The 17,934-nt window shown below is 39.5% G+C and overlaps 1 pseudogene; it reads right to left on the bottom strand.

Annotated features, from left to right (window-relative positions):
• Positions 1-521: 521 nt before the first annotated feature.
• LOC115505185 lies at positions 522-1,480 on the bottom strand (annotated as a pseudogene).
• Between the last annotated feature and the right edge of the window lie 16,454 nt (positions 1,481-17,934).

The raw sequence follows: 17,934 nt of genomic DNA, 5'->3' as shown, positions 1-17,934 counted from the left end.
TCTATTACCTACACACTTCATGGATGTTTTGGAGTGTGCAAGGGAAAATTAGATACTGCATAGTGAATGCGGAGTATTGTGAATGTCATCACACGGGGTTCCAGGCCTCTGCTGATGTAGATGTGATCTCTTTCCAGGATAGATTGACATAAACCTCAAAAACTGGTGTATACTCTCTGATAACTTAAATGATTTTTCTCCCAAAGCAGAATACTCTAATGAATAGCTGCTTTCATCTCAGAGAGGACAGATTCCACATTTATTCCTCTGGGTCTTTCTATCACATTATAAGTATTCAATTTCCTATATTATTTATTTGCTGCTGAAAATCCATGCAATGGAATTTAATTAGAGATCTAAAATTTTATAAAGAAATGCAGAAGAAATAGTTGCTGATTATGAATGAAAAGTTAAAGAACTCAAGTACTGTGGAAAGATAAACTGCAGACTGTCAATCTATGAACTGATACAAACATCATGATCTACATATTCCAGGGTTTTGAGCCCTGTTACTCAAGTATTTATCTTAAAGCAAAGAATCCTACATGCAGAGAATGTCCCTCTGCTAAAGAGCTTTCTCAGGGCTTGTTTGATGTCTCTGTTCCTCAGACCATAGATGAAGGGGTTCAACATGGGTGTCACCACCGTGCACATGACTGAGGCTAGGGCACTTGCCCTAGAGTTTTGTGCAGCAGCCGAACTCAGATACACCCCAAGGCTTGTACCATCGAACAAAGAGACCACTGAGAGGTGAGACCCACACGTGGAAAATGCTTTCTACTTGCCACTCGCTGATGAAATTCTCAAAATGGAGGCTACAGTCTTAGAGTAAGAATACAGGATACCAGCAACTGGAACAACACCCAGAAGTCCAATTGTGAGATAGGTCATCAGGTCATTGAGGAACGTATCACAGCAAGCCAGTTGGATCACCTGATTAGGTTCACAGAAAAAATCAAGGATTTCCATCTCTGTGCAAAAGGAGAGTCGCAAAATCAGTACATCGTGTAATGGAGAGTCAAGAACACTCAACACCTAGGATCCCAGGAGTAGGATGCCACAGAACTTGGGGTTCATGATGACCATGGGTGGGTGGTCAGATGGCCACAAACCGGTCATAGGCCATCACTGTCAAGAGGAAGGTGTCTAATCCTGCAAAAACCATGAAAAAGTACATCTGGCTGAGACAGCCTTCATAGGTGATCACTTTGCTCTGTGTCTGGATGTTCAGCAGCATCTTTGGGACGGTGGTGGAGGTGAAACAGATGTCTGAAAAGGACAGGTTGGAGAGGAAGAAGTCCATGGGCGTGTGGAGGCGGGAGTCCGTGATAACGGCCAAGATCATGAGCAGGTTCCCAGTGAAGGTGACCAGGTACATGGACGGGAACAGCCGAAAGAGCAGTGACTGCAGTCCCCGCTCGTCTGACAGTCCCAGAAGGGGACTAAATTCAGAAATTCGGGTTTGGTTTTCTTGTTTCATGAAACAAAACTACAGAAATAGAAAGAAGAGCCTTTCAAATTTAGCCACAAACAGTAGTCAAGAAAGTAACAGAGAGGGAACCAAGGTGGCCTTCAGTAGGTGAATGGATAAATAAGCTGTCATGTACCCAGACAATGAATGTTATTCTGTACTTGGAAGAAACACACCATCAAGCCATGAAAAGACATAGAGGAAACTTCAGTGCATATTATTAAGTGAAAGAAGTTTATCTGAAAAAGCTTCATACTGTATGATTCCAAAAACATGAAATTGTAGAAAAGGCAAAACTACGGAAAAGGAATAACAGATATCAATGTGGCCAAAGGGTGCAGTGGGAGCGAGAGGGGTTAAGAGGCAGAGCACAAAGGGTTTTTAGGGCAGTGAAATACTCCATATGATACTATAAATATGGATACACGTTTGTTTTGTGCCAGTCTCAGCATATCATTTACCAACGTTGTGACTGGACCAGCCCTTATCATTCTTATGATGGTTGCAAGACACCCTCTGCAATAACCATCAGGAAACTCTGAAAAAAAAAATTACTGCTCATAGTTCCTGGGGCCACACAGTGAAGTCACAGAGAGACAGAGAGCGCACATGGACCTTGGGGTCCGCTTTTACTGGGGTGAGGGACTAGAGTTTCACTGGTTCACTCTTTATTTGTAAATTTAAAACTTAAGCACAGGAATTAAAGCACAAAAGAGAAAAAGGAGAGAGAAGTCCGTTTCTAAATCAACCAGATCCCTACAACAAAACAAAAAAAATATGGGGCACCTGGGTGGCTCAGTCAGTTAAGCGTCTGGCTTCAGCTCAGGTCATGATCTCACGGTTCATGAGTTTGAGCCCCACGTCGGGCTCGGGGCTGACAGCTCGGAGCCTGGAGCCTGCTTCGGATTCTGTGTCTCCCTCTCTCTCCGTCCCTCCCCTGCTTGCGCTCTGTCTCTCTGTCTCTCAAAAACGAATACACATGAAAAAATATTAAAAAATATATATCAGAATGGGGCACCCTGGTTCTTTATTTAATTACGGGGCTGGCCATGTGGGTTTTGTTTCTGAAATAGCCATGCTTGAAGTGGCTGCCTCAGCAACAGTCTGTTGCGATAACACTGCACGGTGACCGATAGGGACTACACTTACTGTGGTGAGTATTGAGCAATGTCAAACATCGTGAAATCAACATGTTGTACAACAGAAACTAACGGAACATTGTGTGTTCATTATGCTTCAATTAGAAAAAAGAAAGGAACTGAAGTCAGGCTCTGGCGTTACACAAAAGGAAAAACCAACCTTCAGGGCTCACACTACACGGTCATCGTACAGTTTCTCAAACCCACAGAATGTACAACACCAAGAGTAAACTGTAATATGAACTGTGGACCTTGGCTGGCTAAAGATGTGACGGTGTAGGTTACCGACTGTAAGAAACGCACCACTCTCGTGGGCGGTGTTGATAATGAGGGTAGCTATGCCTCGTGAAAGAAGGGAATATAGGGAAAGTGTACCTTCCCCTCAATTTTGCTGTGAACCTAAAACTGCTCTGAAAAAAAGTCTTCATTTTTCAAAGCTTAAAAATAAACAGAAATGCTATGATTTTATTTTACATACCTTTAGTTGGCTAATTTCTGTATATTAGCCACAAATCTAGTTCCTTTTTATTTGGGGATTTGGGATTTCGAGGAATCCCAAATGCTCTCTCTTCTCTTTGATGCCGAAACTTATTAGCCACTCCTGCCCTTAATCCAAACATTTTTCCCAGGCATTATTTTCCTCTGCAAATCGCCTGAGACTTTCCTTTGTCCATCGACAACTAGTTTTGACCAATTATTTTGTGCTTATTGTTGTTGAAAGCACTGGGAATCAACAGTAAAATTAATTTTTAAGAATTTTTGCCCCTTAAATTCCACGTATGAGTGAAATCATATGATATTTGTCTTTCTCTGGTTGACTTGTTTAGCTTAGCATAATACAAAAAAAATAAAATCTTTGCCCCTAACTAGTTTTATTCTAGGATATGTATGTGGCTGGAGGAAATAGAATATCAGTAAATAAGTAAATGACATTTCATGTGGAGATTATTATTAAGTAAACTAATACAGAATGATGAGATTGCAGAGTGGAGAAAAAAATCTTCTATACTCACTCCTTTCTTCTTTTTAGTTTTTATTTATTTATTTTCAGAGAGAGAGCATGTACAAGCAGGGGAGGGGCAGGGAGAGAGGGAGAAAGAGAGAGAACCCTAAGCTCTGTGCTGACAGCACAGAGCCTGATGTGGGGCTCGAACTCACTAACCATGAGATCACGACCTGAGCTGAAATCAAGAGTCACATGCTTCACCAACCGAGCCACCCAGGTGCCCCTTGTATTCTCACTTCTAATTAGAGACCTTTGAGGGGAAAAAACCTGGTCATTGGGATGAAGTGCAGGATTTATCTATGAGAAGAGCATGTAGAACAGAGAAATATTCAGGGCAAAGCCCCCAGTATAGGAGCATTCCTGTTATCACTTAGAAACAGAAAGGAGAGCGGTGTGACCAGAATGGGTACAGCAGGTGTAAGGGTAGAAGGTAAAATAAGAGAAGAGGCAGGAGGCTAGAACATTCAGATGCTAGGGAAAGCTCCTAACGTGTGAGATCTCACAGGTGTCCTTTACATGTATCCGTTGTCAAATACAATGCATTTAAGTATATATATTGTAAATCATGTATATAAATGACACGTAACTTATCACTCCATACACTACAATTTATCTCCCGCGGCGTCCACTGTCTCTAAATTCTGCATTTTTGATTGTAGAACACAAATTCAGCATGGGATAGATGTTCAGTTTGTGTCCTCTTCAGTGATAACCTCCTTTACCCCACCGACATGCATGCTCAGAGTCATGAACCGTGGCGTCATAGCCTCCTATACCGGAAGCATAGCTGAATGGGCAGCAGAGGGCACTCTATAAGATAAGCCTATTAGCTCGCTTTCTTTGGAGAATTGAGTTTTGTAGTCAAGCATCCTAATGGGGTAGCCATGTCTGTAGAGATCCCAAGAATGAGCGAGCTCTGAATCAGGGAATGTTTGTGGTGGTCTTCTGCTATGCACATGGAGAGGGAGAGAAAACTAGTCTACAGAGAGGGAGAGAAGAATGAAGTCGACAAAAGGGGGGAAGGAAAGAAAAGGCTGCATTCAATCGAGAGAGGGCATAAAGGGGGAATCGACTTCTCTAGGTACCAGTAAAATACTACGCATCCAAGTTAGAGCCCCCAGAGTGTCCAGAAAAAAATAACAATACTCTTAATACTCAACTAGATAAATATTTTTGATCTTTATGGCCCCAAAGGATTCATATCTTCACAGTATCATAATAACTTACAAATAAAGATCAATAAAAAATTGAAAATACAAATAGTAAAACTGACAGAATTCAACCAAAATATTTTCAGGGATTTTTTTCAAAGTCCAATGAGTTGGGAAAGTAAATGTTTTGGTATGTGAAACCAAACTATTTTGATTGTTTTAAAAACTATTACTGAAATGCTAGTAAATTCTAGCAAACCTTTAAGGAAGAAGTTATACCAATCCTCCATAATACTTCCAGAAAATAGAAGCAGTCAGAGTACTTCCTAACTCATTTGGTAAAGCCAGCATTAACTAACATTGGAACTAAAGACATTACAAGACAGGAACATTACAGGCCAATATCTCTCATGAAAATAGATGCAAAATCCTTAACAAAATATTAGTAAAGCAAAATCAACAGTGTAAAGAAATGATATGGGGGCACCTGGGTGGCGCAGTCGGTTAAGCGTCCGACTTCAGCCAGGTCACGATCTCGCGGTCCGTGAGTTCGAGCCCCGCGTCGGGCTCTGGGCTGATGGCTCGGAGCCTGGAGCCTGTTTCCGATTCTGTGTCTCCCTCTCTCTCTCTGCCCCTCCCCCATTCATGCTCTGTCTCTCTCTGTCCCAAAAATAAATAAACGTTGAAAAAAAAAATTAAAAAAAAAAAAGCCTATTGTCTTATAAAAAAAAAAAAAAAAAAGAAATGATATGACATGAAGACCAAATGAAATTTATTCCAGATATGCAAGATTGGTTCAATATTTGAAAGCCATCTGTGCCTAGAGTTAACAATACACTATTTTGTACTTAAAAATGTATTCAGAGCTGGGGCGCCTGGGTGGCTCAGTTGGTTAAGTGTCGACTTCGGCTCAGGTCATGATCTCACGGTGTGTGGGTTTGAGCCCCACGTCGGGCTCTGTGCAGACAGCTCGGAGCCTGCTTCAGATTCTGTGTCTCCCCTCTCTCTGCCCCTCCCATGCTCATGCTCTGTCTCTCTCTGTCTCTCAATAATAAATAAACATTAAAAAAAATTAATGTATTCATAGAATAATACTCTAGCTCCATCCATGCTGTTGCTTATGCTAAACAAAGCCAGTCAAAGAAAGACAAATACCATATGATTTCACTCATATGTGGAATTTGAGAAACTAAACAAACGAGCAAAAGTGGGGGGCGGAAGGGGAGAGGCAAACCAAGAAACATACTCTTAACTGTAGAGAACAAACTGATGGTTGCCAGAGGGAAGGTGGGTGACGAATGAGTGAACTAGCTGGTGGGGATTAAGGAGTTCACTTGTGGTGAGCCCCAGGTGTTGTATGAAAGGGCTGAATCACTAAATTCTACTCTTGAAACTAATATTACATTGTATGTTAAACTAACTGGAATTTAAATAAAAACTTGAAAATAAATAAACCTTTAAAAAATAGAAAATCAAGTAAAGGTATACAGACTGAGAAGGAAGAAATAACTGTCTTTGCTCACAGCTGACATGATCATCTATGAGGAAAATCCCTAAGAACCAACAAGAAAACCCCAGGAACTAATAAGTGACTATAGCAAGATTGCAAGAAACAGGATAAACATGTAAAAGTTAATTACCTTCCTACATACCAAAAATGAGCAACTGGGATTTGAAATTTAAAAATACACCGTTTGCAATAGCACCCTCAAAAATGAAATGCTGAGATATAAATTAAACAAGAGAGGTGTAGAACCTAAATGTGAAAAACTATTTAAAAAATGAAAGAAATCCCAGAAGATCCACATAGATGGACACATGTCCTATAATCATGGAGCAGCAACATTGTAAGATATCAATCTTCCCAACTTGACCTGTACATTCAATGCAATCACGGTCAAGATGCCAGCAAGCTATTTTGGAGATATCAACAAACCAATTCTAAAGTTTATATGGTAAAGAAAAAGACCTACAGTAGTAACACAATAATGAAGGGGAAAAGTTGGAGAACTCACATACCCTAATTTCAGTACTTACTGTAAACCTATGGTGATCCAGACAATACTGTGTTTGCAAAAGAATAAACACATGGATTAATGGAACAGCGTTAAAAATCCAGAAATAGACCCACACAAATAGAGGAGCTGATCTATGACAAAGAAGCAAAGAAAATTCAATATTCAATAGTATTTTCAACAAGTGAAGCTAGAACAATCAGACATATATGTGCAAACAACATGAACCTAGACACAAACTTACAGCTTTCACAAAACTAACTCAAATTAGTTCGAGCCCCGCGTCGGGCTCCGGGCTGATGGCTCAGAGCCTGGAGCCTGTTTCCGATTCTGTGTCTCCCTCTCTCTCTGCCCCTCCCCCGTTCATGCTCTGTCTCTCTCTGTCCCCAAAATAAATAAACGTTGAAAAAAAAAATTAAAAAAAAAAAAAACTAACTCAAATTGTATCATATACTTAAAATGCAAAACTATAAAAGTTTTAGAAGAAAATATTGGAGAAAATCTAGGGCTCTTGTGTTTGGTAATGAGTTTTTAGATACAACACCAAAAAAAAAAATAATCCACGGAAGAAAAAACTAAGTTGGACTTTATTAAAATTAAAAACTTCCACTTGCAAAAGGAACTGTCAAGAGAAGCAAAATAACCCACAGCCTGGGAGAAAATATTTGCGGAACATTTATCTGATAAAAGACTTTCATCCAAAATATACAAATATGGAGCCATACAAGCTCTCATTCATTGCTAGTGAGAGTACAAAATGGCACAGCCACTCTGGAAGACAGTCTGGCAGGTTCTTACAAAATTAAACATAATCTTACCATACAATCCAATAGTTGCACTACTAGATATAAACCCAACGAATCTGAAAACACATCCACACAATAGCCTGTGTGCAAATGTTTATAGCAGCTTTATTCATAATCTCCAAAATCTGGGGGCAACCAAGATGTCCTTCAATAAGTAAATATATAAACACACTATGGTACCTCTATACAACGGAATATTATTCAGTGATAAAAAGAAATTATTCACTGAGCCACAAAAAGGCTGGATAAATCTTAAGTGCTTGTTTCTGAATGAAAGAAGCCAGACTGAAAGCCTACATACAGTATAATTTCAGTTATATGACATTCTGGAAAAGTAAAAGCTATACAGAAAATAAAATGATCAATGGTTGCCAAGAGTTTGTAGGAGGGAAGGAAGAGTTGTATAGGTGAAACCCAGTGAATTTTTCCAAGTACCAAAACTATTCCATAGAACGTTTGTGTACAATTGTGAGCACTTGATATCATGTATTTGTTAAAACCCATTGAAACTTTACATCACTTTTACAATTAAACCTTCATGTATCCAAACAAAGACATCAGTTAGGAAAGAAAGTCAAGAGAATCCCTGGATGGAATGCAGAATGTGAAAAAAAAAAAAAACTATCTACTTATATTACACATGTATGAAACAACCTCGCTGAATGGGATGAGGGAAATGGTCATAAACTAAGTAAAACTGGAAATAAGTGGTGTCTATAAAATTAAGGGGAAAGAACAGTACATAATTACATAGTGTACTCAGGTTGATAAAGTTATCTTCCACCATTGTACGGATTAGCAATGATGGCACGTCTATATATGTATACCAGAGGAGAGCGATCAAGTAAATGGATGACAGATGGGGAAACCAGGATTCTGACTGTTGCAGTAAGGTTTACAGATAAGCAAGGGCAGGATATGGTCGTGGATTGGAGTCTGACACATATACACAGGTTATATAGACAGGTACATACACAGATTAGTAAACACACATGTTTCCTTGCTTGTCAACCGAAAGGGCCTAAAGATCCTAGTAGAAATGAGCAAACCAAGAGTTTGGATCTTGATTTCTAACACCATTCACCTGTAGAAGAAACCTGAGCTCCTTGGAAAAATAATGAATTCTAGGGCTGGACCGGACAATACACCTGATGAGCCTGGAGCATCTTGCGGTGCCAGAAAGAAGGTAATCAAAAAGCCCACCATGGTGGGGACATAGCAAAGGACATGGAAGCTACCCAAAAGAACTCCCAGTGCCCAAAGCGGGAACAATTTGAGCAACATCATGAAGTGGTATTGGGTTATAACTCAACATGTAAAATCAATAGCCATAAATCCATATTATAAGTAAATAAATTACAAACAAACAACATAAAGACAAATCTCTTATGCAAAAGAGATTCAATAAGTTATTTAAATATTCCACTCTCAAAAAGGTGGAACATAATTCCCCATTCCTGAAGTGTGAGCTGTACACGGTAACTTCCTTACAAAGAGCCCAGTTGGGGGCATGGGGGGGGGGAGGAGAGAAAATTTTAAGTAAGGAAACCTGAAAAGCAGCCAGGTAATCAATACCACAGTGAACAGCAATACCTTATGTTAGTATTATGCACTCTTGATATGTAGTCTTCCTCTCCAAAATCCATAGACGCTGTTAAATCATGAGAAAAGCATCAGACGAATCCAAATCAAGGGCATTTTACAAAATACTCGACCAGTACTCCTCAGAATTTAAGTTTATTAAAACAAGGGAAGTCTGAGAAACTGTCATAGCTAAGAGGAGCCAAGAAGGGATAACCAGGGGCACCTGGGTGGATCAGTCGGTGAAGCATTCAGCTTTGGCTCAGATCATGATCTCACGGTTTGTGTTCGAGCCCCGTGTCGGGCTCTGTGCTGACAGCTCTGAGCCTGGAGCCTGCTTCGGATTCTATGTCTCCCTCTCTCTCTGCCCCTCTCCCACTCACACTTTGTTTCTTTCTCTCAAAACACAAATAAACATTAAAAACCTTTTTTAAGCTTCTGCACTGCAAAGGAAACAATCAACAAAACTAAAAGGCAACCAACGGAATGGGAAACGATATTTGCAAATGACATATTGGACAAAGGGCTAGTATCCAAAATCTATAAAGAACTCACCAAACTCCACACCCAAAAAACAAATAAGCCAGTGAAGAAAGGGGAAGAAAACATAATAGACACTTCTCTAAAGAAGACATCCAGATGGCCAACAGGCACATGAAAAGATGCTCAACGTCGCTCCTCACCAGGGAAATACAAATCAAAACCACACTCAGATACCACCTCACGCCAGTCAGAGTGGCTAAAATGAAGAAACCAGGAGACTCTAGATGCTAGAGAGGATGTGGAGAAACGGGAACCCTCTTGCACTGTTGGTAGGAATGCAAACTGGTGCAGCCACTCTGGAAAACAGTGTGGAGGTTCCTCAAAAAATTAAAAATAGATCTACCCTATGACCCAGCAATAGCACTGCTAGGAATTTACCCAAGAGATACGGGAGTGCTGATGCATAGGGGCACTTGTACCCCAATGTTTAAAGCAGCACTTTCAACAATAGCCATACTATGGAAAGAGCCTAAATGTCCATCAACTGATGAATGGATAAAGAAGATGTGGTTTATATACACAATGGAATCCTACCTGGCAATGAGAAAGAATGAAATACGGCCTTTTGTAGCAACATGGATGAAACTGGAGAGTGTTATGCTAAGTGAAATAAGTTTTATGGAGAAAGACAAATACCGTATGTTTTCACTCTTATGTGGATCCTGAGAAACTTAACAGAAGACCAAGGGGGAGGGGAAGAAAAAAAAAAGGCTAGAGAGGGAGAGAGCCAAAACATAAGAGACTCTTAAAAACTGAGAAAAAACTGAGGGTTGATGGGGGGGTGGGAGGGGGGTGGTAGGTGATGGGCATTGAGGAGGGCACCTGTTGGGATGAGCCCTGGGTGTTGTATGGAAACCAATTTGACAATAAATTTCATATTAAAAAGAAAAAACCTTTTTTAAAAAGAGAAGGGATAACTAAATGCAATGTGTTCTCCTGGATAGGAGATATAAATAAGGAAAACTGGGTGTGGAGTTTTTGTACACTATCTTCACAATATCTCTGTGAGTTTAAAACTGTTTATAAAATAAGGTCTGTTAAAAATTAAAATTAGTGAAATGCAAACACCTTAGAGACAGCAAGATCTGAGCTTGACTCCAGTCTCCATTATATGCCTCTTGTAAGTCTCATATTCTTTCCCCATAAAATCAGAATAAGAACCTCAACTTCATAGTTATGAAAGAATTAAATAAAATAATGAATAAAAATATTCATGTATGCCTAGCATTAATCAGTGAACTTTTGGATACACTGTTTCGGTTACTCACATATTCATTCCCCACCTCCCATCTCTACTTCCATTGTGCTATTTTTATTCATTATCTCTGTATGACATTGACAATCAGCAATACTCTGTCTCTCACATTGACCTGGGTGATCTTTCCACACAATGAGCCCGATTGTGAACATAACCTACTATATGCTCTGCATTGACTCCACTGATTTCAGAATGAAGTGTTAATCCAATGAAAATGTAAGGTCTCTGTCATCCGGCTGCTATTTAGCTGGCCCACCTCATGTTTCACTCTTTGCCCTCTGCCCTCATTATTGGTCGGGTATTGGGGAGGTAGGTGGGGTATGGGCTAAATGGGCAATGGGCATTAAGGAGGGCACTTGGGATGAGCACTGGGTGTTATATGGAAGTGATGAATCACTGGGTTCTACTCCCAAAACCAATACTACACTGCATATTAATTAACTTGAATGCATTTTTTTTATTTTTATTAATGTTTATTCATTTTTGAGAGAGAGACAGAGCGTGAGTGGGGGTGGGGAAGAGAGAGAGGGAGACACAGTATCTGAAGCAGGCTCCAGGCTCTGAGCTGTCAGAGAAGAGCCTGTCTCAGGGCTCAAACCCACGAACCAGGAGGTCATGATCTGGGCCAAAATTGGGCGCTTAATCGATTGAGGCATCCAGGCGCCCCTAATTTGAATTTAAATAAATAAATTTAAAACAAAAAAACCATGAGTAACTTCCTAAGCATACTTTACAGTTGCATTAATCCCCACATTTGTTTCCCAACCACCTCGTTCCCTTTCTCCACTGGAAGAATCCCACTTCTGCCTGGTAAAAATTAAAAATACAAGCTTGTCTGTGAAGACTTCACTCACCTCCCCCAGAAAGAGTCGAGTACTTTTGGATCTACTTCAGTGCCCTATCAGGATTTTTTTTATTTGTTTCCCCTTTTTAAACTACAAGCCCCTTGAAAGAAGGAACAATGTCTAATGCTTTCCTTCAATCCTTCAATGTTAGTGCCTAACATGCACTAATTACTAAATAAATATTTACAGAACTAAAAGGGCAAATGGTGGAATAAGGTTAGACAGGCATTTCCATCAATGGAAAAGAAAGGAGAAGCAACAAAATCAGAAGAAATGCTACCGAGGAAGGAAGGTCCAATGATTAGAAGCCAACACTAGATGAAACAGATTAAGGGAAAAAATATTTTACTGTATATGGAATCTTTGTCCAGAACCAAGGATGGTAACATGGCAGAGTTTTATACTATTAAATTTTCCTTTATTTGTTATCCCTGTTGGTTCCCCCAAGGTTGCTACCAATAAAAGGAGTCCCTTGTGCTATGCCACACATCTCCCAACATCTGTAAAGATGCTGTGACTCACCTATATAGTATCGGCTCACAGTTTGAGTTCAGTGACTCAGTTTCTTCCTTAGGTAATGGATGGAGTTGGGAGCTGTGCCCCCAGCAAGGGCAGTGAGATGGAACCACTCGTGAGCTTCCAGAGGAAGACAATGTTGGGTTTTCTCATCATCTGACATTGGTAAATAGTCTTGGGGTGGGGTAGCAAAGCATTTTACAGTTTCTGTGGCTTTGGGGGATGAATTCCCATGGGGCCTCATTAATGAAGTATCCTGTTTTGTCTCTCTGTTCCTTGGATATTTAGTTCTCTGGAGGTAGAAGAGAAAAACAGAATAAAACTTACACAGGTTTGACTACTGGGAGATATCTTTGGAGCTCCATGTGTACTTTTTATCCTATTGGACTCCTTCCCTCCAACAGGTTGTCTCCTCTATGTAGGTATGATGTCTAGCATGCAGTACACTTTTTTTGTAATTTTTTAATGTTTATTTATTTTTTAAGAGAGACAGACAGTGTGAGCAGGGGAGGAGCACAGAGGGAGACACAGAATCTGAAGCAGGCTCCAGAGCTCTGAGCTGTCAGCACAGAGCCTGACACGGGGCTGGAACTCATGAACCAAGAGATCATGACCTGAGCCGAAGTCGGACACTTAACCGACTGAGCCACCCAGGTGCCCCCTAGCATGCAGTACCCTTAACGATTGCCCCATCCATCTCTACAATGCATTCCTTCTCCGAAGATCTAAAGAACACAGTTGAACATTCTGGTGTTGTGAAAATACTTCTGACCGCACACAACCTCGCACAGGCTCACCGCTGCATTTTTGTCATTGTTCTCATGTTGATCAGTTGGCAATTGGAACAAAACAAATGAAAAATTATCCCTGTCAAAAAAGCCTAGGGAGAAGGGCCTATAAAATGGTTTTACAGGCAAGGACTCTGGGAGTGTCTATACATGTTGGGGGTCACAAGAGGCAAAGACTGGTCATCATCTCTTTAGGTTTCTGTGTAGAAGGGAACAGGCTCTGGGATTAAAAGTACCCTTTTGGGGCGCCTGGGTGGCTCAGTCGGTTAGGCGGCCGACTTCAGCTCAGGTCATGATCTCGCGGTCCGTGAGTTCGAGCCCCGCGTCGGGCTCTGTGCTGACAGCTCAGAGCCTGGAGCTTGTTTCAGATTCTGTGTCTCCCTCTCTCTGACCCTCCCCTGTTCATGCTCTGTCTCTCCCTGTCTCAAAAATAAAATAAAACGTTAAAAATTAAAAAAAAAAGAGTACCCTTTTATGATGAGCGCCGAGTAATGTATAGAATTGTTGAATCACTATACTGTAACCTGAAACTAATAAAAACCAGTATATTAATTATAGTGGCATTAAAAAAAAGAACTCGAAAAATGAAAAAAAAGAAAGGAACAGGTTCTGTTATGAGATGGGCTCATATGTGATGCTCAAAGTTCATTTCATAATATTACATGTCATATAACAATATACAAGTATATTCAAGGAATTATATTTTTAGTTATAAAGATGACTTTTTCATTCAAATCAGAAAGGCCATATGCATGTTAGCTGTTCACAGCAGATTGTTCTTTGTTAGACTTCCACACTGAGAATGAGAAGAATTAAGAGTTGCGTGTGCATATGATAGAAGAATCCAATCTGTTGGGGGATATTAGGAGAGAAGAAGGAAAATGTTTGTGAGGAGAAGCCACTGAAGTCCTAACCAAAAGGATGAGGGAATGTTACCTGTATGAACAGAGTGTATATACATGTGCAAATCGGGCATAATCCTCCTTCAGAAATCCATTTCTCATCCCTCATACCAAAAATAGACAAGGTTGAAACATGCCAAATTAGGATGCCAGGTGACAGAATTCCTTGCAACACACAAGAAGAAACTCAAGGGTTTTTGTTTTTTTTTTTTGACAGGGATAGTTGGCTGTGATTGGTCTCAAGGATTCGGAACCATTCCCTAATGCTGACTACCTACATAAGGCACCTAGTCCTTTCACCTGGATGATGATGAGGGTGATGATATATTGTGAATACACTGAGACCAGAGTGAACTGATGCTCAAGAACTTTTAACAAAGGCAAAAGACTGTCACTGACAGATAAATTGGAAAATTAAGAAAATATTGAATTTGAGACACAATGTTGACATTATGCTTTCTATAGGACTTCACACTGCCAAAATATAAATGTGCACAAAATTTTTATTCCTCTATACCTAAACCGGTGTCCGGGGCATTTTGATTGTTCCTATTTGTTAAATGAAACGGTGAAAATCACTTGGTAAAGTATTCAATTGTTAAGTGATCCTGAGCAATTCTTCTTTCCATGGAGCATAGACCAAGAAGTGAAGTCCCTGTTCTTTGTTAGAGAAGGCAGATATGGTGTGAGGAAGAGGCTTCTCATAGACAGTTCTGCCTTGACTATACTTTGGCTTCAGTGAGATTTTGGGAATTTCTAGGGTGAAATTCCAGAATTCACTTTCACCCATGGCAAAGGACCATGCATGTAAGTCATAACTACCTGACCAAGCCATGGATAGAGGAACACAAGGGATGAAGCCTGCTGGGGAGTCTGAGATAAATATGGATTAAGGCTCCAATGCTCATGGATACCCTGCACCTACAAAGTCGCATGCTTTGCATCCTCTACTCCTTTAATTTAGGGGACTTTGTTCGCTTTTTTGTTTGGTTTGGGCTTTTAATACTTTAATAAATATATGGCCCTCATACATTGCACGTGGGAAGGTGACATGATATAGCCATTACGGAAAAGAGTTTGGCTGTTTTTCAAATTTTAAACATAGAATCAACATGTGATTCAGCAATTCCACTCCTAAGCACACACCCAAACAAAGTGAAATCAGGTATTCAAGCAAACACGTGTGCACAAATGTTCATAGCAGCACCATTCACAATAAGTAAATTGTGGAAATGTCCAAGTAATGAATGTCCAGCCAAACGTCCAGCCAAATATCTATCAATCAATGAATGAAGAAAGAAAATTTGGCCTAGCCATACAATGGAATATTATTCAACAACACAAAAGAAACAAGTGCTGATACATGCTCAATGTGGATAAACCTTAAACATACTATAAGTTAAAGAAGTCAGCTACCAAGTACCACATATTATGTTATTCTGTTTATGTGAAATATCCAGAATAGGCAAATCCATAAAGACAAAAAGAAGAGTAGTGGTTTTCAGGAGGTAAGAGAAGGGAAGAAAGGGAAGGTGACTACTTAATGGGTACTGAATTTCCTTTCTGGTGATGACAGTGTTCTAGAACTAGACAGAGGTCAATATACTGTCACTGAATTATTATATTTAAAATGATTAATTTTATGTTATGTGAATTTCACTTCTAAATAAGTAAATGACATTACTTTGTATATATCATTCAGCAAATTGCTTTTTTTCACTCATAATTATGATTCAAAATTCATCTATATTATTTTGTTAATGTTTTTTTTATTTATTTATTTTGAGAGAGAGAGAGGGAGAGAGAGGAAGGGAGGGAGGGACAGGGGCCGAGAGAGAGAGAGAGAGAGAGAGATGGAGAATCCCAAGCAGGCTCCATATTCTCATCCCCACATGGGGCCCCACACGGGGCTCTGTCTCACAAACTGTGCTATCATGACCTGAGCCGATATCAAGAGTTGGTTGCTTAACCAACTGAGCCACCCAGGTGCCCGAAAGTTCATCCATATTCTTACACTTAACTGTAGATCATAGGTTTGAAGACTACAGAATGTGGGCCAAATCCATCCCACTGCTTTTTTTATTTTTTGTGGGTGTTTTTGGTTTTTTTGTTTTTTTGGTTTTTTGGTTTTTGTTTTTTTGTTTTTTTGGTAGTCTTTCCTAAAGGAACATTGATAGATTGTTTGCATCAGACTTCTTAGGTGGGCTTTGGTTATTTTAAAGTTGCAAACAAAACAAAACATAGAGTTAGAAACAAAACATATAAGTAGTTTATATTTTGATGGAGAACACTACCTGTTATTTTTAGCAGAATCAGAATTATTTAGGTTTTATTTCTGTAGGTTAAAGTTGTCATTTTCTTCTTTATCTGAAGACTCTGGATACCTAGAAACAAAAGGGTGATAAGTCTTGACTGTCTTAACTTTATCTTTCAAGAGGCAAGAGAGTATGGTTGATGGGATTGAGTCTAGAAGTACAGTCCAGCCAAAGCTGGAGATAAATAATGAACCGTCTTCTCTAAACAGTCCAGATTAGGAGAGGATGTGGATAAAGTAGGAAGGATAAATATTGCCTCAGAGACAGTTGAACCATATTTTTATTCTTCCTATTGTTCTTTCTTTTTTCCCGATGTCCCCAAATTACTCCTGTTTAAATTTAAAATGTTATGAACGCTATTTGTATTTTATAAAAATAAGGCACACTGTTCTATTTCTCTATTTTTTCATGAAACATAAGAATATTAAGTTATGTGAGCTATAAAACCTTTTATTGATACAAACCCTACATACAAAATTGAAATATGGAAAACCCCAGGTAAATTTACATTTTGCTGTATTTGCATAATTCTTCAAAGTGCTATTTCTTCTAACACAAGGAAAGTCTGACGTTGAATTGCCCTAGAACTGAAAGGTAAAAACAGAACATCTAGGCTTGAAGACTTTTATTCAGAAAAGTTTTAGACACTGGATGTCTCAGTCAGTTAAGCATCCCACTCTGACTCAGGTCATGACCTCACAGTTCCTGAGTTTGAGCCCCACGTCGGGCTCTGTGCCGACAACTCCGAGCCTGGAGCCTACTTCAGATTCTATGTCTCCCTCTCTCTCTCTCTGCCCCTCCCCTGTGCTCTCTCTCTCTCTCCCTCAAAAATAAATAAACATTTTTTAAAAAAGAAAGTTTTTAACTAAATAGATATTAGGCCTTTATATATTATTATTTGTATTATCTATTTCTTCATGGGAAAGATTTGGTAATTTGTTTCTTGCAACATATCAGTTCATTTCATGCATCATGTTGAATTTATATGCATATGTTTGTCCATAATATTCTCTTATTATCTTTTTTAGTGTCTAAAGGTTGAAGATACTATACCATCTTTATTTCATGGCATTGGTAATTTGTCTTTATAAATAAAAATGCAATTTCCTTAATACTGTATATCATATGAAATACGTATTTATGATATCATGTAATAATCTCTGAGCATCAATGCAAACCAGTCCATGGTAGGTTGCATGCATTTACTGATGCTGAAAATGTGATGAGCTGTCTCTGCATTAGCAATGACCCTAAGTTGTGTAGACACTTCTAGAGACTATGTCTATGAGGTACATGAGGCCATCCTATAAACCTTTTTTCCTATTGCCTCTTACTGGATGGCTTTCCCTTTCACTGGGCCCACTGTCAATTAGTTGGAATGGAAGTCATGATGCATACATATACTAACATGCCTGTGTTGGTGGCTTTTTTGTATGTGCTTGGGAGCATTTGTGCAATATCCTGAGGCTTCAGCTAAAAGTGTTCAATTGTATTCTCTAGCTCTTTGGAGAAGGAATGCACTCAACAGATGGATAGGGCAGTCGATCAGAGATACTCTGCCCTCTAGAGATCAAAGAAAGAAAGAAAAGAAAGAAAGA

This window comes from Lynx canadensis, chromosome A2 (assembly GCF_007474595.2).
Source record: "Lynx canadensis isolate LIC74 chromosome A2, mLynCan4.pri.v2, whole genome shotgun sequence".
NCBI lineage: Eukaryota > Metazoa > Chordata > Mammalia > Carnivora > Felidae > Lynx > Lynx canadensis.
This window is presented reverse-complemented; position numbering and strand designations above follow the sequence as displayed.